The 17,500-nt window shown below is 36.6% G+C and overlaps 1 long non-coding RNA gene across 1 annotated transcript; it reads left to right on the forward strand.

The window, feature by feature from the left end:
* Positions 1-4,616: 4,616 nt before the first annotated feature.
* On the forward strand, positions 4,617-10,460 carry LOC137641364 (uncharacterized). The gene is made up of 2 exons (XR_011044506.1): positions 4,617-4,962; positions 9,356-10,460. It is a non-coding gene; the product is annotated as an uncharacterized lncRNA (long non-coding RNA).
* The last annotated feature ends 7,040 nt before the right edge of the window (positions 10,461-17,500 follow it).

Genomic DNA, 17,500 nt, shown 5'->3' on the forward strand with positions numbered 1-17,500 from the left:
AGATAGAGAGGAGAGAGAGAGAGAGAGAGAGAGAGAGAGAGAGAGAGAGAGAGAGATTCCATTTGTTTCTTTGGTGGAGCGATTTAGTTTAAGCATTTACTGAGTTTCTCGTGATCTTGTCTACTTATTCTTGAACTCGTTTACCGTGTTACTGTTTACTACATCCGCTGGAAGTCTGTTCAAAGGAGAGAGAGAGAGAGAGAGAGAGAGAGAGAGAGAGAGAGAGAGAGAGATTCCATTTGTTCTTTGGTGGAGCGATTTAGTATAAGCATTTACTGAGTTCTCATGATCTTGTCTAACTTATTCTTGAACTCGTTTACCGTGTTTACTGTCTACTGCATCCGCTGAAAGTCTATTCCAAAGGAGAGAGAGAGAGAGAGAGAGGAGAGAGAGAGAGAGAGAGAGAGAGAGAGACTCCATTTGTTTTTTGGTGGAGCGATTTAGTTTAAGCATTCCAGAGTTTTTATGATCTTGTCTAACTTATTCTTGAACTCATTTACCGTGTTACTGTTTACTACATCCGCTGGAAGTCTATTCCAAGGGGAGAAGAGAGAGAGAGAGAGAGAGAGAGAGAGAGAGAGGAGAGAGAGAGACTCCATTTGTTCTTTGGTAGAGCGATTAAATTTAAGCATTTACAGAGCTCTCATGATCTTTTCCAACTTATTCTTGAACTCGTTTACCGTGTTACTGTTTACTACATCCGCTGGAAGTCTATTCCAAGGGAGAGAGAGAGAGAGAGAGAGAGAGAGAGAGAGAGAGACTCCATTTGTTCTTTGGTAGAGCGATTAAATTTAAGCATTTACAGAGCTCTCATGATCTTTTCCAACTTATTCTTGAACTCGTTTACCGTGTTACTGTTTACTACATCCGCTGGAAGTCTATTCCAGGGAGAGAGGAGAGAGAGAGAGAAGAGAGAGAGAGAGAGAGAGAGAGAGAGAGAGAGAGAGAGAGAGGGCGGTTCCCTTCCCTCCCCACACTTGATGCAACAATTTTCATATAATTCCCTTGTAGTGTGCTTTTCGCTTTCATATATGCAAATTAACAATTATATTCTAAATGTATGAAAACAAATAGAGCCAGTTCTAGTACACAACAGGATAATTTCATATCTGGTTTGTCTGAAAAAATAACTTATTGAAACGCCTGCAGAGGATAAAAATTCTTGCTCAGTACACTGTTAAAAAAATATTATTAATCGTTAATTCTCGTAAGAAAAAATATAGTTTCCAGCTATATTTCTATAAAATACAGGCCTAATTTATTTTTTGTTCTTATAAAGGTAGGCTATATTCGCATTTTCACATTATAACCTTAATTTTTAAATTCAAATCTGAAATCTTAATTATTGCTCAAATAGAAACAGAGATATAATTTTACATTTATAAATAGACATAAATACACACATATACATATCTATCACTACCACTAGCGAGGTATGGAGTCTTTTGATTGGCCAGACAGTACTGCACACACAGAATAGTCTGGCCTATTCTTTACACTTTCTCCTCTGTCCTCATACTCCGGACAACACTGAGAACCAAACAATTCTTCTTACTTCACTGTAATTGTTCAGTGGCAAATTTTCTCTTTGTAAGGGAAGAGGAGACTCTTTCCCTATGGTAAGCAGCTCTTCTAGGAGAAGGACACTCCAAAATCAAACCATTGTTCTCTAATCTTGGGTAGTGCCATAACCTCTGTACCATGGTCTTCCACTGTCTTTTGGGTTAGAGTTCTCTTGCTTGAAGGTACACTTGGGCGCACTATTCTATCTTATTTCTCTTCCTCTTGTTTTGTTATTTTTTTATAGTTTATTTAGGAAATATTTATTTTAATCTTGTTGCTCTTCTTAAAATATTTTTTTCTTTGTCTATTTTCCTCACTGAGCTATTTTCCCTGTTGGGGCCTCTGGCCTTATAGCATCTTGCTTTTCCAACTATAGTTGTAGCTTAGCTAGTAATAATAATAATAATGATAATAATAATAATAATAATAATAATAATAATAATAATGATAATAATTATAGTAATAATGATAATAATAATATTAATAATAAAAATAATAATAATAATAATAATAATAATAATAATAATAATAAATAGCCATATAGAGACTGTAACATTTAAACCGCTTCCAGGAGAGTGACATTACTGGCAGATCTTTGCTGAGACAGCATCTATAACGCTTAAAATGCCACCAGACAACTAAAATTATTTCCAAATCTTTGCTCAGAGGGAAATTTTACCTCGCTTTGTCACTATCTTTTAGGGAATGGGGACTGTAATATCAGTCCTCTACGTCATTATGTCTGTTTTTAAATTGGTAAAAATCCTGGAATAAAAGTTGCCAGGGATTTACCATTTTTTTAATGCAAATTTTTAACAGTGTATGGTTGTTGTTGATATTATTTTGCATCAGATTTGGGGAAGGAAATCATCAATATGCTCTTTAGATGATCATCAAAGTTTTTTGTATAGTATCTAATTGCTGTACAAAAAGGTGGATTGTGTATAGACATTTAAATATAGATGGAGTATTGTTGACACATGAAGCTGCTAAAATGATAATTATTATTATTTTATTATTATTATTATTATTATTATTATTATTATTAGCTAAGTTACAAATTGGAAAACCAAGATGCTATAAGCCCAAGGGCTCCAACAGGAAAAAATAGCCCAGTGAGGAAAGGAAATAAGGAAATAAATAAACGATATAAGAAGTAATAAAAAATTAAAATAAGATATTTTACAAACATTAACAACATTAAAACAGATATTTGATATATAAACCATAAAAAGACTTATGTAAGCCTGTTCAACATAAAAACATTTGCTGCGAGTTTGAAATTTTGAAGTTCTACTGATCCAATTACCCAATTAGGAAGATCATTCCACAACTTGGTCACAACTGGAATAAAACTTCTAGAATACTGTGTAGCATTGAGCCTCATGATGTGTGGTATCATCCGAATGCTTTTGAAAAAATTTCAGACTATTTTGCAAACGTTAAATTGAATTAAGAATAAAAGTTTGTAAGTTTTTATTTGCACTCTGTTTTAGCAAATATCTGATATTATTTTTTCCATATCCAAAATATCCAAAATAATTTTTAAGGAATATAAAAAATTTCCTATATTAATTCTAAGGTATATTTCAAGATTTCATACATTTCTTTATTTCTTATCAGGTAGGAAAGGTGCGTCATTAACGTGAATTAAATAATACTTGCGTAATATTAATTAATCAAAGAGCAGTACAGCTTGACAGACACAGAGGCAGAATAAAATTGAATTTATCATATTTAAACTATGTATAAAAATTAAAAGTTATCTCTCATCGTGATTATTTAATTGATAAACTCTATAAAATCTTGTCGCAATTTAGGAAAAAATCAACGATATTAATTTGCTGTGAAATACAAATGTCAAACTTGGTGAAAAAAACAGCATGAAAATTAAAATGGAAAATCCAATAACCATGAATAAAACATCATCATCATCATCGTCATCATCATCATCATCATCATCATCATCTTCATCTCCTCCTACGCCTATTGACGCAAAAGGCCTCAGTTAGATTTCGTCAGTCGTCTCTATCTTGAGCCTTTAAATCAATACGTCTACATTCATCGTCTACCACTTAACGTTTCATAGTCCCTAGCCATGTAGGCCTAGGTCTTCCAACTCTAATAGTGCCTTGTGGAGCCCAGTTGAAAGTTTGGTGAACTAATCTCTCCTGTACGAAGAGCATACCCAAACCATCTCCATCTACCCCTCTCCTTGATCTCGTCCACATATGGCAATTGAGTGATTTCTCTTATAGTTTCATTTCTAATCCTGTCCTGAGGCCTTTGTTCTCAAATCTACAAAATCTGTTGAATATTGTTTCATGGTCATACTAAGACTCATGTCTATACAATAACAGTATAAAACACTTAATAGATTTTGTTTTAGGTTCCCGTTAAAACAAGAAAGAAAAATGACATTTTTACTCTTGCGTAAAGAATCCTTGCTAGAAAACTCTGGTTTTACTCACACATAAAAAAAAAGAACCAAAACATGACGTATAGACTTGTTCTGTCAGAAAACTGATTTTGCCCACTAGAAACAAAACTAAAAATGATATTTACTGCGATGCACAGAATCATTGCCAGAAAAATATGAATTTACCCACTAAAAAAGAAAAGAACGAATGGAGTATAGAGTGGTCTGTAGAGAATTCTTGCTAGAAAACTGATTTTAACACTAAAAAAAGAAAAAAAAATACGTATATACTATTCTGTAGAGAATTCTTGTTATAAAACTATGATTTTACCCAGTAGAAAGATAAAGAAAATGACATATTTACTGTTCGGTACAAAATTATTGCTAGAAAACTGATTTTATCCATTAAAAAAGATAGAAAATAAAAAAAAAAATACTTATTTTCTGCTCTGTAAAGAATCTTTGCCAGAAAACAGATTTTACACACACAAAAATTATATATTTACTGTTCTGTAAAGAATCCCTGGCAGAAAAATCGGATTTCACTAATGAAAAGGGAATAATAAATTACGTATTTTCTGCTCTGTAAAGAGTCTATGCCAGAAAACTCTGATTTTAACCTCCCCCCCCCCCACCAAAAAAAAAAAAAAATATTTATATTTACTGTTCTGTAAAAAAAATCCTTGCCGGAAAAATCTGATTTCCCAACTAAAAAGAGAAAAAATGACGTGTTTACCGTGTTCCACAGAATCCTTGCCAGAAAATTTTGATTTTCCCAACTTCAGAGAAAACTGTTGTCTTTACTGTTGTGTACAGAGTCCTTGCACGGAAATGGTTCTACCCACACCCGAGAGTGACGTCAGAGCCAATGCGTCTTACGTTTAGTCACAAATGAGTTGTGTGTGAAGACGTATATACTTGTGATACGTAACGAATTTCTGGTGTGCAACGGTTTGAGGACTATTTTTTCAAGTTATTCTGTAAGTTTCTAGTTCGTTTTGTTCAAGGCTTGATGAGTTTCAATTTTACTTATTTTCCACGTAATGCGTTTGAATCTTTAATATTCTTCTAATTTCATTTCTTTTTAGTAAACTTTGTTGCAATTCAATTTTAAGCTTCGCATTGAAGTGTTTGGTCCGTATCCAGTTTACTTCAGCTAGGTTTTTATTTAATGATATTGATATAACTTTTATCTATTTCCCTTTCATGTACTTTAAAGTCGATTATTAGGTAATACTCCCTAAGAGTTTAATTTTTAAATTTGCTATTAAAGATTCTGGTCGTGGTTTTGTGCTTCGGGTTTGCTTCTTTAATGAATAGTGGTTTTGTGCTTCGGGTTTGCTTCTTTAATGAATAGTGGTTTTGTGCTTCGGGTTTGCTTCTTTAATGAATAGTGGTTTTGTGCTTCGGGTTTGCTTCTTTAATGAATAGTGGTTTTGTGCTTCGGGTTTGCTTCTTTAATGAATAGTGGTTTTGTGCTTCGGGTTTGCTTCTTTAATGAATAGTGGTTTTGTGCTTCGGGTTTGCTTCTTTAATGAATAGTGGTTTTGTGCTTCGGGTTTGCTTCTTTAATGAATAGTGGTTTTGTGCTTCGGGTTTGCTTCTTTAATGAATAGTGGTTTTGTGCTTCGGGTTTGCTTCTTTAATGAATAGTGGTTTTGTGCTTCGGGTTTGCTTCTTTAATGAATAGTGGTTTTGTGCTTCGGGTTTGCTTCTTTAATGAATAGTGGTTTTGTGCTTCGGGTTTGCTTCTTTAATGAATAGTGGTTTTGAGCTTCGGGTTTGCTTCTTTAATGAATAGTGGTTTTGTGCTTCGGGTTTGCTGCTTTCGTGAATAGGGGTTTCGTGCTTCGGGTTTGCTGCTTTCGTGAATAGGGGTTTCGTGCTTCGGGTTTGCTGCTTTCGTGAATAGGGGTTTCGTGCTTCGGGTTTGCTGCTTTCGTGAATAGGGGTTTCGTGCTTCGGGTTTGCTGCTTTCGTGAATAGGGGTTTCGTGCTTCGGGTTTGCTGCTTTCGTGAATAGGGGTTTCGTGCTTCGGGTTTGCTGCTTTCGTGAATAGGGGTTTCGTGCTTCGGGTTTGCTCCTTTCGTGAATAGGGGTTTCGTGCTTCGGGTTTGCTGCTTTCGTGAATAGGGGTTTCGTGCTTCGGGTTTGCTCCTTTCGTGAATAGGGGTTTCGTGCTTCGGGTTTGCTGCTTTCGTGAATAGGGGTTTCGTGCTTCGGGTTTGCTGCTTTCGTGAATAGGGGTTTCGTGCTTCGGGTTTGCTCCTTTCGTGAATAGGGGTTTCGTGCTTCGGGTTTGCTGCTTTCGTGAATAGGGGTTTCGTGCTTCGGGTTTGCTGCTTTCGTGAATAGGGGTTTCGTGCTTCGGGTTTGCTGCTTTCGTGAATAGGGGTTTCGTGCTTCGGGTTTGCTCCTTTCGTGAATAGGGGTTTCGTGCTTCGGGTTTGCTCCTTTCGTGAATAGGGGTTTCGTGCTTCGGGTTTGCTCCTTTCGTGAATAGGGGTTTCGTGCTTCGGGTTTGCTCCTTTCGTGAATAGGGGTTTCGTGCTTCGGGTTTGCTCCTTTCGTGAATAGGGGTTTCGTGCTTCGGGTTTGCTCCTTTCGTGAATAGGGGTTTCGTGCTTCGGGTTTGCTCCTTTCGTGAATAGGGGTTTCGTGCTTCGGGTTTGCTCCTTTCGTGAATAGGGGTTTCGTGCTTCGGGTTTGCTCCTTTCGTGAATAGGGGTTTCGTGCTTCGGGTTTGCTCCTTTCGTGAATAGGGGTTTCGTGCTTCGGGTTTGCTCCTTTCGTGAATAGGGGTTTCGTGCTTCGGGTTTGCTCCTTTCGTGAATAGGGGTTTCGTGCTTCGGGTTTGCTCCTTTCGTGAATAGGGGTTTCGTGCTTCGGGTTTGCTCCTTTCGTGAATAGGGGTTTCGTGCTTCGGGTTTGCTCCTTTCGTGAATAGGGGTTTCGTGCTTCGGGTTTGCTCCTTTCGTGAATAGGGGTTTCGTGCTTCGGGTTTGCTCCTTTCGTGAATAGGGGTTTCGTGCTTCGGGTTTGCTCCTTTCGTGAATAGGGGTTTCGTGCTTCGGGTTTGCTCCTTTCGTGAATAGGGGTTTCGTGCTTCGGGTTTGCTCCTTTCGTGAATAGGGGTTTCGTGCTTCGGGTTTGCTCCTTCCGTGAATAGGGGTTTCGTGCTTCGGGTTTGCTCCTTCCGTGAATAGGGGTTTCGTGCTTCGGGTTTGCTCCTTCCGTGAATAGGGGTTTCGTGCTTCGGGTTTGCTCCTTCCGTGAATAGGGGTTTCGTGCTTCGGGTTTGCTCCTTCCGTGAATAGGGGTTTCGTGCTTCGGGTTTGCTCCTTCCGTGAATAGGGGTTTCGTGCTTCGGGTTTGCTCCTTCCGTGAATAGGGGTTTCGTGCTTCGGGTTTGCTCCTTCCGTGAATAGGGGTTTCGTGCTTCGGGTTTGCTCCTTCCGTGAATAGGGGTTTCGTGCTTCGGGTTTGCTCCTTCCGTGAATAGGGGTTTCGTGCTTCGGGTTTGCTCCTTCCGTGAATAGGGGTTTCGTGCTTCGGGTTTGCTCCTTCCGTGAATAGGGGTTTCGTGCTTCGGGTTTGCTCCTTCCGTGAATAGGGGTTTCGTGCTTCGGGTTTGCTCCTTCCGTGAATAGGGGTTTCGTGCTTCGGGTTTGCTCCTTCCGTGAATAGGGGTTTCGTGCTTCGGGTTTGCTCCTTCCGTGAATAGGGGTTTCGTGCTTCGGGTTTGCTCCTTCCGTGAATAGGGGTTTCGTGCTTCGGGTTTGCTCCTTCCGTGAATAGGGGTTTCGTGCTTCGGGTTTGCTCCTTCCGTGAATAGGGGTTTCGTGCTTCGGGTTTGCTCCTTCCGTGAATAGGGGTTTCGTGCTTCGGGTTTGCTCCTTCCGTGAATAGGGGTTTCGTGCTTCGGGTTTGCTCCTTCCGTGAATAGGGGTTTCGTGCTTCGGGTTTGCTGCTTTCGTGAATAGGGGTTTCGTGCTTCGGGTTTGCTGCTTTCGTGAATAGGGGTTTCGTGCTTCGGGTTTGCCGCTTTCGTGAATAGGGGTTTCGTGCTTCGGGTTTGCCGCTTTCGTGAATAGGGGTTTCGTGCTTCGGGTTTGCCGCTTTCGTGAATAGGGGTTTCGTGCTTCGGGTTTGCCCCTTTCGTGAATAGGGGTTTCGTGCTTCGGGTTTGCCCCTTTCGTGAATAGGGGTTTCGTGCTTCGGGTTTGCCCCTTTCGTGAATAGGGGTTTCGTGCTTCGGGTTTGCCCCTTTCGTGAATAGGGGTTTCGTGCTTCGGGTTTGCCCCTTTCGTGAATAGGGGTTTCGTGCTTCGGGTTTGCCCCTTTCGTGAATAGGGGTTTCGTGCTTCGGGTTTGCCCCTTTCGTGAATAGGGGTTTCGTGCTTCGGGTTTGCCCCTTTCGTGAATAGGGGTTTCGTGCTTCGGGTTTGCCTCTTTCGTGAATAGGGGTTTCGTGCTTCGGGTTTGCCTCTTACGTGAATAGGGGTTTCGTGCTTCGGGTTTGCCCCTTTCGTGAATAGGGGTTTCGTGCTTCGGGTTTGCCCCTTTCGTGAATAGGGGTTTCGTGCTTCGGGTTTGCTCCTTTCGTGAATAGGGGTTTCGCGCTTCGGGTTTGCCCCTGTCGCGAATAGGGGTTTCGCGCTTCGGGTTTGCCCCTGTCGCGAATAGGGGTTTCGCGCTTTGGGTTTGCTGCTTTCATGAATGTTGGCTTTGGGTTTGGCGCTTTTGCTAACGGTGGCTTTTTGGAGGGCTGGGTGTCCTGATTCTAGAGGGGCTGGGTGTCCTGATTCTAGAGGGGCTGGGTGTCCTGATTCTAGAGGGGCTGGGTGTCCTGATTCTAGAGGGGCTGGGTGTCCTGATTCTAGAGGGGCTGGGTGTCCTGATTCTAGAGGGGCTGGGTGTCCTGATTCTAGAGGGGCTGGGTGGCCTTTTATCTTGGAATTTTTATGAAGGGCTTGGCTGCCTGTTCTCGTTAGGTCTGAGCTACCTTATCTCACACTTTTCTTGAGGGGCTGAGTGGCCTTGTCTAGAAGCATTTTCTCGAGGGGCTGGGTTGCCAGTTTTCGAAGGCGTGTAAGTGGTTTGTATGTTAGGCTAAAAAATTTCTCCAGTTAGATTTCGTGAAGATGATTAAAATGCGTTAAAATGAATATAAACTTTAATTTTTTCCGATTAATGTAATTTTCTATTAATGTAATTTTCTTATATAAAAATTTAGGTCAATTGTTTAAAAAGTTTTGGTTAGTTTAGAAAATATTTTTTGTGTGGAAATTGTTTTGAATATTGTTTATTTAATGTTCATAATATAGTAAACTACAGTATAAAACTAATTGGATTTCATCTCATTCTTACAGGACACTATACTGGAGCAGAGGACTTCGGGATCAAATCTCCAAACTCTTGAAATGAAAAATTCATCGGTATTTATAACTTGCTGGTACTTTTTAAAAATTGTTTAAGATTTCATACATGTGGAGTTAATTAAATTAGAGTATACTTATAAGATGGGATGTACCATTTTATTTTTCTACTGATTCTGGGAAAATGTTTCGGAATGTGTTCACCTTGGTTATATTTTTAAATCTAATATTTGTAATGAATAACTTTTAAAGATCAAACTTGTGTTAATATCTTAGTGTTCACCTTGGTAGATTTCTAAGATATATACATTATAATAATTGAACCGAATGGCTGTTAATGTATAAAAAACTATAATGCATTACAAAGTGATAAGCTGAATAGCTTGTAAAAATTCAAACTTAGTCTTTCAAGTGTAATGTTCACCTGGATTTGTTTTTGAGGCTTATAAAACCTTTGAAAGTTCAAATACAGGAACCTAATAAATTTATTCAAAGTATTAATGTTATAATTTATTTTTAAAGTACATATGATCACTTTTATGGGTATTTTAACTTTGGCTTTAGGTTCTCAACATATAAATGTAATGTACTTACTGATTAAAATAGAACTTAAATAAATGTTTTGCAGTTTTAGTCCAGATGAAAGTTATATCTGAAAAAAAGTTTGAGTAGAAATGAATATGCGAAGTTATTTTACGAAGTTTTCTAGTCCTGAAATGGTGGTAGGCCTGAAGGACTTATGGATGGAAGCAAAGTCGTTTGTAAGATTAATGTTGAAAACTTTCAACTTTTTTTTGTGCACGAGGAACCTTATATTTAATGTTTATAAGTTTTTTATTTGGTAAGCAATTGTTACTTAATGCAACATAACTAAATTATGTATTATGTAAACTTAATTTGGTAATGGGAATAAAGTAGCTGTTATTCTTCAAATAACCATGTTTAATGCTAGAATATTGAATAACTAAAATAATTACTGTTAAACAAAAATTTTTTAAGCATTCCTCATGCTGGTTTCAAAGATTATCCAAAAATTATTTCTCAATAAACTTGTAGAAGACTGTACAAATATTTATAATACAAATTAGTAAAAATTAAAGTTAGTTTCAATGAAAACTTATTCAAAAATCTTTAAAAGGGTAGACAAAGATCAACCACGGAGATATAGGCAGGCTCAAATTGTATACTTCGAAAATAGTTTTTAAGTTTACTGAAACATTTGTAAAAATTAAATATTTGCATGGTACTGTATTTTCCAACAAAAATACAGTACATAGAGTATACTGAAAGGCCTGTTAGTACTTTGCATGGAAAAACCAAACTGACAGTATACAAATCATTCATAGATTAGTTTTAGTAAAACTAATTTTTATTACGAAGACAGCTGTACAAAGTTAATGGAAATCTGGCTTGATGTTTTGTTGGATGATTTTTACTAAATAAAATAATCATAGCAGTATGTCAGTCTTCAAGGTCTGTTAAGAATTTGGTCCTTAACCACTAATGTATTTTTTACAAAATGCTAAATGAAGTCACTATAATTATACAATTATTTAAAACAAAAGTTGTGCCATTATCTTGATGAAATTCAGGAAAAGTTGCAAAAGTAATTTACTTGTTCACTACGTCAAAGACCTTGCAAGTTGCCTTATTGAGAGCAAAGGGACAGGTGCACTGTTGAATTTTCTCCAAAATATTAAACTTTAACATGGCTAACAGCAGCATGAATCTGGTCAATGGTGTCGAAGTGGAAATGGTAAATTTCTACGCATCTGAATAAAGTTTGGAGTTAGAAGAACAGACATTACCATAAGTTTTGGTAAATTAAGTTTCAAGTACTTTTAGGAAGAATATAGTCTCTATGAACTCCTTGAATTTGAGGACTAATTTGTCCTCCTTGACTTAAAGGAAATTTAGTTACGTAGCTCTGTAAGTGTTAAGGGATGACCATTCAGTACAAGAGTGCAAAGTTGAAAAAAAGCTATGAGAGTAGCTGGGGATTAGCGAGGCATTTCGAAAACTTTAAGGCACTTCTACACGAGGAGCAATTGCAGGGTGGGACTCTTAATTTGCCCGTAATTTTTTCGCTTTGAAACTGGTTACCAGATAAAGCTATCGAAGGCAGGCGAACGTATAACATTGGCCAGAGCTCGGGCAGAGTGCAGTTAGAGTTGAGACAATAATAGTGCCCCCATCCAGTGCCTTGACAATGGGCATGGTTACTTGGTTTTCACGTTGTTTCCTTGTCTGACATATACACTCGTGATTGTCATCCATACAACAAAATTGGTAACGGTGTCTGCCCGCCGTGCATTTGCCACTGATGTAAAGTACATTAATTACTACCTACATGGCACATTATAAGGGGCACAGATGGCAATAACAATTCCGACCCTACATATAAAAAAGTATTTGGTGAAAGATAACTATTTTCAGTCAATCGAAAGATTAGTTTGTTCAGTTTTACGAAGGGTCCTATTTGTACATTGATTTTTGATAATAAAGCATTGAAAGTTAAGTACCACTCTTTTTTTTTTTTTTTTCTTTAAAATCTTTAATATTCATTAGGAGTGAGGTTAAATGATTTCTGCTGCGAAATATTTCCTATTAATATATACTTGTGATATAGAATATCTATCTTATACGGTATTTCTCCCTTAGCACAGGGCCGTCAGCAAAGCACTTAATTGACGTACAGATATCTAGTTTATATATAATTGCATTTAGACCAATAGTTGTCATCAGTTTTGGTATGGACCAGGAAAGATAATTTTTGATGAAAGCAAAAGATTGGCTCCCTGTGATTTTGTTTCGGGTATAGAATCCAATATTTTCTTTTGACATTAAAAGGTTAAACGTGAAGGTTTCCGTGGTTGTGTAGGAAAGAAAATTTAGCATGTGAAGTCTTAATTTTTAAACTGGATCTAACTTGGCTAATTTTCCCAAAGCCACCGGAAGAAACTCTTTGAGCAAGTTAATCGTGGCCATTCTGTTTATCGATTTGCATGATGAGCAGTTTAATTCAGTCAAGAAAAACGAGAGCCAAACCTAAAATAGCTACAGTTAATAAATGTTTGATTAAAAAAAAAGAATAAAAACAATGACAGTCTGTAGTGAATGGTTTTTGTCATTTTAGTAATCCATAAATTAGAATATTATGTAAGTATTATATAGGCTAGCAGACTTTGCTGATCACCATAGCGGATACAAGCACACGTAAGGTACCTAATGTACTGAGGTTTATGGTTTGAATAAAGTATGTACTGATCAGAACGTAAGAGTACCGATTTAGACACAAATTTATTGTAATGTATCTAGGGACTGTAAGCGTACCGAGGTGAACACAAATATAGTGGGATGTATTTACGGAATGTAGGAGTACCGAGGTGAACACAAATATAGTGGGATGTATTTACGGAATGTAGGAGTACCGAGGTGAACACAAATATAGTGGGATGTATTTACGGAATGTGGGAGTACCGAGGTGAACACAAATATAGTGGGATGTGTTTACGGAATGTGGGAGTTCCGAGGTGAACACAAATATAGTGGGATGTATTTACGGAATGTAGGAGTACCGAGGTGAACACAAATATAGTGGGATGTGTTTACGGAATGTAGTAGTACCGAGGTGAACACAAATATAGTGGGATGTCTATGTAATGTAAGAAACCAAGGTGAACCCAAATAGTGCCATGTATCTGAAACGTAAGAGTACAGAGGTGTATACAATTATAATGTAATTTATCTATGTAATGTAAGAAACCAAGGTGTAAACAGTGGTATGTATCTATATAATGTAGGAAACCAAGTGAACACAAATAGTGCGATGTATCTATGGAAGGTATCGAGGTGTATACAATTATAATGGGATGTATCTATGGAATGTAAGAAGCAAAGGTGAACACAAATAGTGCGATGTATCTATGGAAGGTATCGAGGTGTATACAATTATAATGGGACGTCTCTACGGAACTTGAAGTACCGAGGTTAATTTAGAGTTGGACGTATATATGGAACCTCAAAGTTCCTAGGTGAACAAAACTATGGTGGGAGGGATATACAATATATTGGAATACTGACAGGGTACTAAATTTAAGAGGGTGTGTGTATTTGACGTATAATTACCAATATGACCTCCGATATGAATGTTTTAAGGTGCAACATAAAGCCCTGTCCACACGGTCGAGCATGGCCGACGGGCAAACAGTGATACCAGACACAATAGTTAGTAAGAATGAGGGTTGATGACATCAGAAGCGAGAAAACTATAGACAGGGAACTGGCAACAATCAGTGCTACCAGATACCTGCCTGTGGTTTTTCAGCTTCTGACGTAATCAATCCTCATTTTCCTTACCTATTGTGCTCTGGTATCACTGTTTGCCCGTCGAGCTTGCTCGATCGTGTGGACAGGACTTAAGAGTTCCAAGGTGCACGCAAAAAATAGTATATATTTACTAAGCTTCAAATTACCTAGACCATAAAATTACTAGTTATCTTGTCAAAACCTAAGCCTAACGAGTTGTTCATAAGAGTAATATAGTAAATCTCAAGGAGACAAACTTCTTAACCCTAAATTCTAGTTTATGAAACCTCTTATGGCCTCAACTAATGGAGCTTTCTTGCCAGATTTTGTGGAAAGTTGAATATTGTAATGGGATAATATAAACTCTCTCTAAATTCCTTATCTATGGACTTTCTATCCAGCCTTAAATCTCACTTTAAAGGGAAAGATAAAAGCTAATTTGTTATAACGTAACTTTCGCCAGTCGACATTCTAGCGTTATTATAAAAGAAATTTAACTTTTATGGACCATAATAAAAACAATGATTTTGCGTATACAATGAAACCCTTTTTGTTGAGTCATGTTCTCCCTCATTTATAGTTTCAAAAGAAAGTTCTACTACCAGAAACCCTTTCTGAGTCGGACATTCCTCGAATTAGTCTGTTAGTTTTTAACCCCTTTCATTACTTCTATTTAAATTTTTCTTACTTTACTTTGATGGCTGCTTTCCCGGTCCCATACAGCAGGAGAACCCTACTCTCTACACAGGGGAGGTCCTGTAGAGTCTACAGGACCTCCACTGTCGTTTTACCTTGTTCGTTCAGGGTATTTATCGTTTCAGATCACGTAATGTTCATTTAATGTTAAATCGTCACTGTTGTATGATTTTTGAAATAAGAAAGTCTTCAGTTTCCTCTTGAAAGCCTTAATGTCCTCAATCATTCGAATGTTTCGTGGGAGCTTAATATATAGTCTCGGGGGCCGCATATCTAAAAGGCTCTAGACCCTAAAGTAGACATATATCTAGGTTCCAACAGTTTGAAGCCATCTGTAACTATTCTCGTGTCGACCCGATTTGTTGGCTGCGCAGTATGTAGCAATTCTCTAAGTATTTTGGACAACCGGTTCTGATAACTTCTTCCTTTATCCAATAACCGAGTTTGTTTGATTTTTGCCGAAGAGATCCCTTGCCTCTTATTTACATACTTTCTTCCCGTTGTAAAGCTATTCTAAACAACATTGGAATGGAACTTGAAAAGAAAAATCGATCATACTATTCTGTCTCCTAGTTTCTTGGATAACATCAATTTTATCTGTAATGATTAGATTGTCGTGCTCTTTAGATATCAAATTCCAATGATACAATTAAAAAAAAAAATTACTTATACAAAATACAAAATTATCCTCTTGCTGTATCTCTTGAACATAACCCTCCACTTTTTAAGAGAATCTGGCATCTCTTAAATTGAATTATCCTCCTTTTGCTATCTCTATTGGAGATAACTCTCCACTTTTTAAAAAGAGAGTCTGGCATCTCTTAAATTGAATTATCCTCTCTTTGCTGCCTCTATTGGACATAACTCTCCAATCTTATATAAGAGAAGAGTCTGGCATCTCTTGAATTATCCTCTCTTTGTTCTGTGTATATTGGACGTAACTCCCCAGTCTTATATGAGACAAGTCTGGCATCTCTTGAATTAATGCAAAATCCTTTAGCTTTTCTCATTCTTGTCTTGATTGCCTCATTGTGCAAAATTATAATAGTTTAAAGCATAGCATTTGTTTGTTAGAGATATTAAATGCATTTACTTGTTTGTTAGAGATATTAAATGCATTTATTTGTTGATATTGAATGCATTTCTTTGTTAGAGATATTGAATGCGTTTATTTGTTAGAGAAGAAATGAAAATATATAGCAATAATCAAAATCAACTGGATAGAAGGTATTCGAACACACTTTGATAGGAAATAGAACGTCAAGGAAGCTTCTAACATAAAAAAGTATATAAACAAACTTATAACTCGAGTTATAACACGTATACTTACTTTTTAGGATTCAGTTCGTAGGTCCCGCGCTCCATCCGAAAAAAAACAATTTGGTCAACCTTAAACCAGAAAAGATATTCCATCTGGTTATGAATGCACTAATGTACTATCAGATGAGTTGTTATTCAAGAGGTCCTCGAATATGAATGGAGACTGGTAGTCCTAATTTCGGAGGAAGAACAACGGCCATCTTTGTATAGATACAAATGCTAGGACTAAACTGAAGAGGGAAGAGAAAAGTGATATGAAAAGAGAGAAAGGACAGAAAGAAAGGGGAGAAATAATGAAGGAATTACTTTAGGAAAGAGGGGCAAGTGAATAGGGATATTAATAGGTGGAGAAATATTGACAATTCTCTCTCTCTCTCTCTCTCTCTCTCTCTCTCTCTCTCTCTCTCTCTCTCTCTCTCTCTCTCTCCCCGGGTCTGTTTCAAGAAGACTATGTATACACGGATAGATAATGGCTTATAATATATATATATATATATATATATATATATATATATATATATATACATATATATATAATGCATATATATGTTTATATATATGTATATATATATAATGCATATATATATTTATATATATATGTATATATATATATATATATATATATATGTATATATATATATATATATATATAAATATGTATATATGTATATATAATATATATGTATATATATAATATGTATATATATAATATATATGTATATATAATATATATGTGTATATATAATATATGTGTATATATAATATATGTGTATATATAATATATATGTGTATATATAATGTATATATGTATATATATAATGTATATATGTATATATATATTGTATATATATAATGTATATATGTATATATATAATGTATATATGTATATATATAATGTATATATGTATATATATAATGTATATATGTATATATATAATGTATATATGTATATATATAATGTATATATGTATATTTATAATGTATATATGTATATATATAATGTATATATGTATATATATAATGTATATTATATATATAATGTATATATGTACAGTAGAACCTCGGTTTACGAACGACTCCGCTTACGAATTTTTCGGTTTACGAAGTGACTCTCTGAAAAATTCGTCTAGGTTAACGAATATTGTATCGGTTAACGAATTTAAATTTCCCTCCCACACGCCATTTTTTGTGGAAAAGTGTTAACGCCGCGCTTCCTGATCGCATTTTTCATGGAAATAACTTAACGACAGCATCTCACAATGGAGTCACGTGACTCCTCCCACGCATACCTACCACCCCCTAAACCCCTTTATTACCCCCTTCACTCGTTCATTATCTCAGTATCCGCCGTCTCGATAGCATACATACTTAGTGAATTCGTGGACGATTTCTTTGTGATTTTTACACGTGGTTTGTGATTTGTTTTATTTTCACTCATTTGTGATTACAGTACTGTACTGTGTATTATTGTGATAGACAATGGCTCCTAAGATGTCGAAGAAGGAAAGCAGTAAGAAGAAGCTGATGATAACGATCGAGATGAAGAAGGAGATCATAGAGAAGCATGACCAAGGCATGCATGTGAAAAACATTGCTAGTTTTTTCAATCGCTCGCAGTCGACGATATGCACAATATTAAAGAAAAAAGAAGAAATAAAGGCCGCTAAAGTAGCTAAAGGTGTATCGTCGTTGTCAAAACAACGGCCACCTATTCTTGATGACGTAGAAAATTTATTAATGGTGTGGTTAAATGAAAAGCAGCTCGCAGGAGATTCAGTAAATGAGAACATGATTTGCGAGAAGGCAAGAACCATT

This window comes from Palaemon carinicauda, chromosome 5, assembly GCF_036898095.1.
Source record: "Palaemon carinicauda isolate YSFRI2023 chromosome 5, ASM3689809v2, whole genome shotgun sequence".
Lineage (NCBI taxonomy): Eukaryota > Metazoa > Arthropoda > Malacostraca > Decapoda > Palaemonidae > Palaemon > Palaemon carinicauda.